We start from the raw sequence: 7159 nt of genomic DNA, 5'->3' as shown, positions 1-7159 counted from the left end.
TCGAGGTTTTCTTTATTGGAGCTCTCCTAAACTTTTAAGAACTTCTGTTCTCAGTAATGTTAACAACCTTATGAAGTTTTGCTGTTGTGAAAAAAAAACACTTATGTTATATACTTCATTAATGATATGGTTTTTAGTAACTACGGTATATCTTTTAAATTCCATTGGCTCCCATATCTCTTGATCATGTTGATAGTACCACAGTCATATCAGAGTTTCTCATAGTCTCAACTTAAAAACAAAAGTTATTTCTGTTGTAGAATGTTTGTATTGAACTTTTGCAGTGCAGGCATGTTATTAATACAACTGACATTACCACCAAATATTGTAGAAGAACTTGTGTTTCATTGCTTTCATGTTCTATATTTTGAATGATATTCAATGGTTTTTTCTTTTGATTCAAGGAACATAAGTGTTGGAACTATGATGATCTCTATTTGCATATAGATTAACATTCAATTTCTTCGACTAAAAGTGAATTCCAAAGTTAATATGTATGGATAGTTTGAGGACAGCTCAAGGTGAGAGTATATGCAAGGCTATGGTTGTGTGTGGACATGCTATCATCTAGAAATGCAATAATCATTTCAGTGAAGCTGAAATGACCAATTTGAAACTATCATAGTATTTGTATTGTGTGATCATTACTCCAAGTTCAACTAGAAAGGAATGTAATTGCAATTTGTACTCCATTATGAATAACACTAACCGTCGATACAGTTCAATCATTGCCACCTAATTGAACTGAACAATTGCAATCCAACTCAGGTGTGTTTCAAAATGCAGCGTAAAAGATGCATTTAGATCAATGGATTATTTCTAGCCTGGTGAACCTGTGATTAGCTCTGTTTTGAGCTTGTAGATTATCTTTGCATTAAGTCGATGAAACTCAATCAGGCCTTGAAAGATTTGAATTTTATTTTGTATTGTGACTTGAATAAAAGATATGATGTCATTGAGAAAACCCAAAAGCCACAACTCAGTTTTTCATTTTTTCTTTTTGCAGTGGCTATAAGTACATGCCTTATCAACTTTTGGCTTGCCACGTCACGATGGAGGTGAGTTTCTTGGCTGTTAACTGGTAGCTCTTTGTTGGAAAGTATTCTTCTTCATCATGGTTATCAAACAATTCCTGTTACAACAATAGTGGCTGATGTGCCAGTCCATGTTGGCATTGAGTTGTAGTTTGACCACCAAGTGTGTCAGGTTTTTGGGTATCACTCTGTGATTAGAGTTCATAGAGAACCCACAGACATGTTATGGAGTCACAAATCATATGCCTGTTTCCAATGACTAGTAGAAATGATGTCACATGATTTTCAGTTCAATTGGCAAGTGTATTACAGTGCAGAAACACTCAGTGTGCCAGTAGAGATGATAGAAGGGAAGTGTGAAGCTAGAAAGAAGCATGATCTTCCATCTCTGGATGACCCTGCAATCTTTGAGCATATCTTCTTCAGTGAATACATGTATGATCCTTCCAAATGTTGGGTGGTGTAGATAAAAGAGAAAGATGGCGATGATGTTAAGATGCAAGGACAAGGAAACAAGTGTACATGGCTATGGAACTTGACTAGAAAGTAGGTGGTAAGGAAGTTGTCGAAATAGGAAGAAGACGATGATTTTTTGTATATTTGTTTATTATGTTAAACTTATATGTATTTATGCGTGAATGAGTGTGATGTGGATAAGATTGTTTGTGTTTGGATGAATGTACTTTTATGTTTGGATGGATTTTCTTGTTTGGGTTTAGATGGATGTGAATGTGAATATGATGAAACATATTATATAACAGGTGTATATCAGGATGAATATGATGAAATATATTGTTAAGAGGTGTATATCAGGAATTTTGTGTGAAATTTTGAGCTAGAATAATTTTTTAAAAAGAGACTTTTAGCGACGAAAATTTTCGTAGCTAAAAGTTTTGTAATTTATTTTTTAGCTGCGAAAATTTTCGTCGATAAAAGTGGAACGATTTTTTAGGAGCGAAAATTTTCGCTGCTAAAAGTCTTGTACAGTTCTTTCGTGACGAAAATTTTCGTTGCTAAAAATGGAACGATTTTTTTAGTAGCGAAATTTTTCGCTGTAGTCTTGTACAGTTTTTTAGCGACGACAATTTTCGTCGCTAAAAGTCTTGTATAGTTTTTTTAGCGACGAAAATTTTCGTCGCTAAAAAGCTTGCATTTACCGACGATTCAAAGTCTTCGCTGATAAAACGCTTCGACATCGGTCTTTTAGCGACGAATTTAGCGACGAAAACTTTCGTTGCTAAAACTTTTTAGCTACGAAAATTTGACTTTTAGCTACGAAAAGTTTCGTTGCTAAAAGTGAGATTTCTTGTAGTGTAGTGCTTTAGCATTTGCACTACTTTTAGTTTTCTGAAGTGTGGTCCAAGAGAAATATGGTGTAATTTTCATAAATTTTAAACCATCAATCCCGGTTACTTCAGTAGTAGGAGGGGTCGACCACCGTAGACTGGTTTTCTTTTGAGGAAGATCCTCATCCTGGCTTTCCAATAGGCATAGTTGGAGCCATCAAAGGGTGGAGGCCTAGTGACTGATAGGCTATCAAAATTTGACATCTTTTATATAGCTGAGATCGTTAGCTCAGGAATTAAATCCAAATAAAAGCAATAAGAACGAGCTATTAGGCTTTGATACCACTTGAAATGGCCAAGCTATATGTCCTAGAAGGGGGGTGAATAGGACTATGCCAAATTTTAAGATAAATACAGCAGAATATGAAACAGAGAATAGATAGCACTATACACCAATCACAGAACAGGAATGGAAAGCAACCTAAAATAGAGAAATAGAAACACAAATTGTTCTAAGGACAACCTTACACCAAAAACCAAAGTTTATGGTAGGACAACCTTATTTCTAGAACAAATAGAGAAACAGAAGCACAACGTAATAAAGAGATAGCAAAAATATAATGCTGAAATGTAAATCTAAATTATTACAACATTTCCCACTGTGCTTGAAATGTAAAATTTACAACATTCACATCCACACATACATTCCATAATTCTGAATGATAGAAGATAGAAAATATAAATCACATATCCACAACACATAATTATAGTGGTTCGCCTGTGTGTTCACCAACTGTTAAACAACAGCCACATAGAATGCTACTCCACTCCTAATATCCTCACACAGGGGATATTAGCGTTCACTATCAAATAGGTTTTCACAGGTTCACCCAAAACCTTCATAATTGTGTCTTTTTCAAAGGGCTTACAGAATTCAAAAACCCTCACTTCTGAGTTTTCTGGCTCGCCTCAGATAACCAACAATTTTGAGATTTTTTCTGGCTTAACCTTAATTAAAACCAAACAATATAAATTACACAAATTGTAAAATACCTGATTTTCTCCTTCGTTGTAGCAGCCCAGAAGAACCAAGTCGGAGTAGAGATTTGAATGTCAAAGATCAATGTCCAATACTCACTTTATAATGGTTCTAGGTTCTAATAGATTTTAAATTAAAACAAAAGGGCTAGCTCTAATTGATTTTGATTCCAGAGAAAGGAAAACAACAATTCCTATTTTTCATATTAGATTTGAATGCAAGAAATAAAATCAATTAACAAAGCTAAAGAAAGAGAATATTAAATATGCACACTTAGCTTAAATGGAGCACCAACTTATCTCTCAGAAGACCGAATTAATTTAGCTTAAAGTTCTTATTTTATTATGAGATTTGTGCTCTATTTATAGGTGAGCAAATCATACTTTCGACTGGTCTAAGGACCTCTACGACTAATCTTAGAACCAACAGATATTTAAAAAATTTGGGCGCGATAAGATTTGGCAGTTTTACGACTGGTCGTAGGTGGTCTACGACTGGTTGTGGGTCTCCTTTAACTGGTCATAGGTCCCTTCGACTGGTCATGGGTGGCCGAATTTCACCGCTGTTCTTTGAGTCGTAGCTCTACGACAAGTCGAAGATGCAGTCGACACTGTACCTACGACTGGTCGAACAGTCCCCAGGACTAGTCGAAGCCTAACATAAAATTTCTAATTTTTGTAACAAACTTACGACTGATCCATGAATTTCTTAGACAGGTTGAAGCAGTGCTAGGACTAGTCGAACAAAGTCCAGGACTAGTCTTAGAACAGACCAAACTCACTTATAGAAAACATATGAATTACATATCCAAAATGACTTACTCTAAAGGTCAACCTAAGGTCAGTCATACCTCAGGAGAGAAGTAAGGACATTGAACATAGGAGACAAGTGACCTTTAAAAGTAGTGAAGCTTGAAGTCTTGATAGAGCTCAAACTTGAAAGCTTCTTGAGATCTTGAGGTAGAACTTGAAAGCATCTTTGAGATTCTTGACTTGCGAACAGTGCTTGTCAACCTAAGTTGATCTTCAGTAAAGCATTTTTCTTCACAGATGCAAGCTTCATAATAGTGTCTTTGGCACCACAAATTTGACAACACAAAGGGCTATAAATTATGGCACTTACACTAATAAGAACTCGGTAATCATATTCATGCACCGCATTGCATGTGCCTTTGGCGTTGGAGTTAAGCACTGTGGAAGAGATGCATGCCGCGACCGTGAGATGAAGTTCACAGAGGGAGTGCAGGTAAGGGCATGCATCATTAATACATAACATCATTGCATTAACCAAAGTACTTAGGAATGCTTGTTGTATTGCTTTATCATTATTGCTTGACTGAATTGATAACATGTTAACCTTTGCTTTATAGCTCCACTGAGTTGATCACTCACTCCCACATTTTGGGACGGTGTTGTGTACACCAACCAGACTGTCTTAGCTGTAGGTGGTGGCGATGCCTACGAGGTGGAGCCAGACTTTGAGGATGACGAGGAGGCATTCTCCTACATGCAGTTATCGGGCGGGTTCATGTGAGTCATGTCCTGATCGCCGGGGCTACAAGGACACTGACTAGATGCCCTTACACTATTATTCTGTATTTTGGAGCACACATGTATATTCATTTTGTACATTTTGGGAGTATACATGTATATATTTAACCTGGTAACATGATCACACTTCGAAGACCTACTACAATTCATATATCTTATACATGTATTACAGTCTTCCGCTTGCAAAACTCACTTGTCTCTGGAGTATGATATGCTGTTTTGGTATAATCCCATTCATGTTTAATGTACTAATACGGACAACATTTAATCATCATTATCTATGTTGCATAAGTGATGTGTTGGAACTCGGGAGTTGGGCCTATGCTCGACCCCCGAATTTCAAGGCGTTACATTGGTGGAGTGACCTCGAGTATAATCAATTGAACTTACCTATCTACTGCTTTTAAATCAGGAGTGATGTTGCCCTATAACTTGCCTATCGTATGTGATTAACTAGGATTGATGACCCTAGATGAATCCTCGTTTGGGTAAATGATATAAAGGGATGTACTTTAGCTTCCGAAATCTGCTATGTGAATAAGCCTAATTAACTACTTGGTTAACACGATCATATACCGCATTGTATGTGCTTTGGCGAGGAAGCGCACATTTAGGGAGTTTGCTATGCACGATCGTAAGATGAAGTCGCTGAGGGAGTGTAGGCGAGGGCATGCTTCATTTTCGCATATTATCCTTGCACTAATAAGAGTAGCTAGGATTGTTTGATGTGTTGCTTTATCATTACTGCTTGACTGAATTGATAACATGTTAACCTTTGCTTTATAGTTCCACTGAATTAACTACTCATTCTCACCTGGGATGGTGTTTTAAAACACCAACCAGACTATTGTTTAGATGTAGGTACTGAGGAAGTCTATGCTATGGAGCAGGACTGCATGGATGAGGAGGAGGAGTTCTCCTACTTTCAATTATCAGGCGGGTCGACGTAGACCTCGTGCTGATATGCAGGGAAAACTGTAATTTTGGCTCAGTTGAATACTTTATATTTCTCCTTTTTGTATATTTTGAAACAATACTTGTATATATTCAGCTTGGTTACATACTCATACTCTGGAGTTGGTAAAACACCCACATATTTAAGTATATATGTTTTAGTCTTCTGCTTGCTAAATTCAATTATATCCAGAGTATGATATGATATTTTAGTATAATCCCACTCATGTTTAATGCACTCATATGGACAACATTTAAACACCATTATCTATGTTGCATAAGTGATGCGTTGGAACTCGGGAGTTGAGCTTTGCTCGACCCCCGATTTCCAGGGCATTACATAGCATGCGCAACCAATCTATATGAATGCTTGCCTACTAAAGCGTGTGTGGCTCATCATACATGGTAATCATCATAATGTGGAATATAATTTATAGGAAACCCAACTCACCCGCATCCTATAACTACGGAGATTCGCCGGTGTGTCTAACGCTACCATGGATTTACATGAACACCTCGAGGCGGCACAACACATGAGTCAGATAAATTACGTGACACAATTTGTTCATGAAGCAACTATTTGCAACATTCAATCCTGAAAGTGATGTAACATATATTATTACTTACATCAATTTGTGCACCAGTACCCAAACCCATGGAATTACACGTCGACTAAGAGGGTAACTACTCAGAGGGCATTACGTCCATGATAAAGATTTGAATCACTAGTTGTGATACCTTTAACACATCACTTGCACAATAGAAAATAAATTAAATCATGAGAGTTTTTGAAATTCCAAGACACATGCACAAACCTTAAAGGGAGGTAACACAAAGATAACAGAATAAAGGAGGAGAGTAGCAATAAGCTAACTCAACAAAAGAGAAGAGTAACAATGGCTAACTTAACAAAAGAGGAGAGTAGCAAGGGCTAACTCAACAAAAGAGAAGAGTAGTAAGAGCTAACTCAACAAAATTGGTAAAGGCAAGGGCAAGGCTTGTATCCAACGACCCACATAAATTAATAAAGATCACACATAATTAAAATCATACCTTAATCATAATTCCCGAAGGATGAATAATTGATGGTGGTAAATCAAACAATTGAAAGGAGAAAATCATAGTAACATGAAAGCATGTAAAAGGTAAGATAAATCATATCAACTCAAATTAATGTAAGCTTAAAAGAATCCCTCACCTTAGCCTTAGATTTAAACCTCAGATAGATATCTATGTAGGAAAGCTTCCACATGAATAACGACATCGCTTGAGCAAGAGGGAGATACCATACATATG

General features: G+C 36.7%; 1 long non-coding RNA gene across 1 annotated transcript; it reads left to right on the top strand.

Annotated features, from left to right (window-relative positions):
• Positions 1-518: 518 nt before the first annotated feature.
• Positions 519-1704, top strand: LOC131244570 (uncharacterized). The gene is made up of 2 exons (XR_009170397.1): positions 519-1058; positions 1501-1704. It is a non-coding gene; the product is annotated as an uncharacterized LOC131244570 (long non-coding RNA).
• The last annotated feature ends 5455 nt before the right edge of the window (positions 1705-7159 follow it).

Source organism: Magnolia sinica, chromosome 4 (assembly GCF_029962835.1).
Source record: "Magnolia sinica isolate HGM2019 chromosome 4, MsV1, whole genome shotgun sequence".
NCBI classification, from domain to species: Eukaryota; Viridiplantae; Streptophyta; class Magnoliopsida; order Magnoliales; family Magnoliaceae; genus Magnolia; species Magnolia sinica.
Note: the sequence above shows the minus strand (reverse complement) of the source record. Positions and strands in the feature narration are given on the sequence as shown.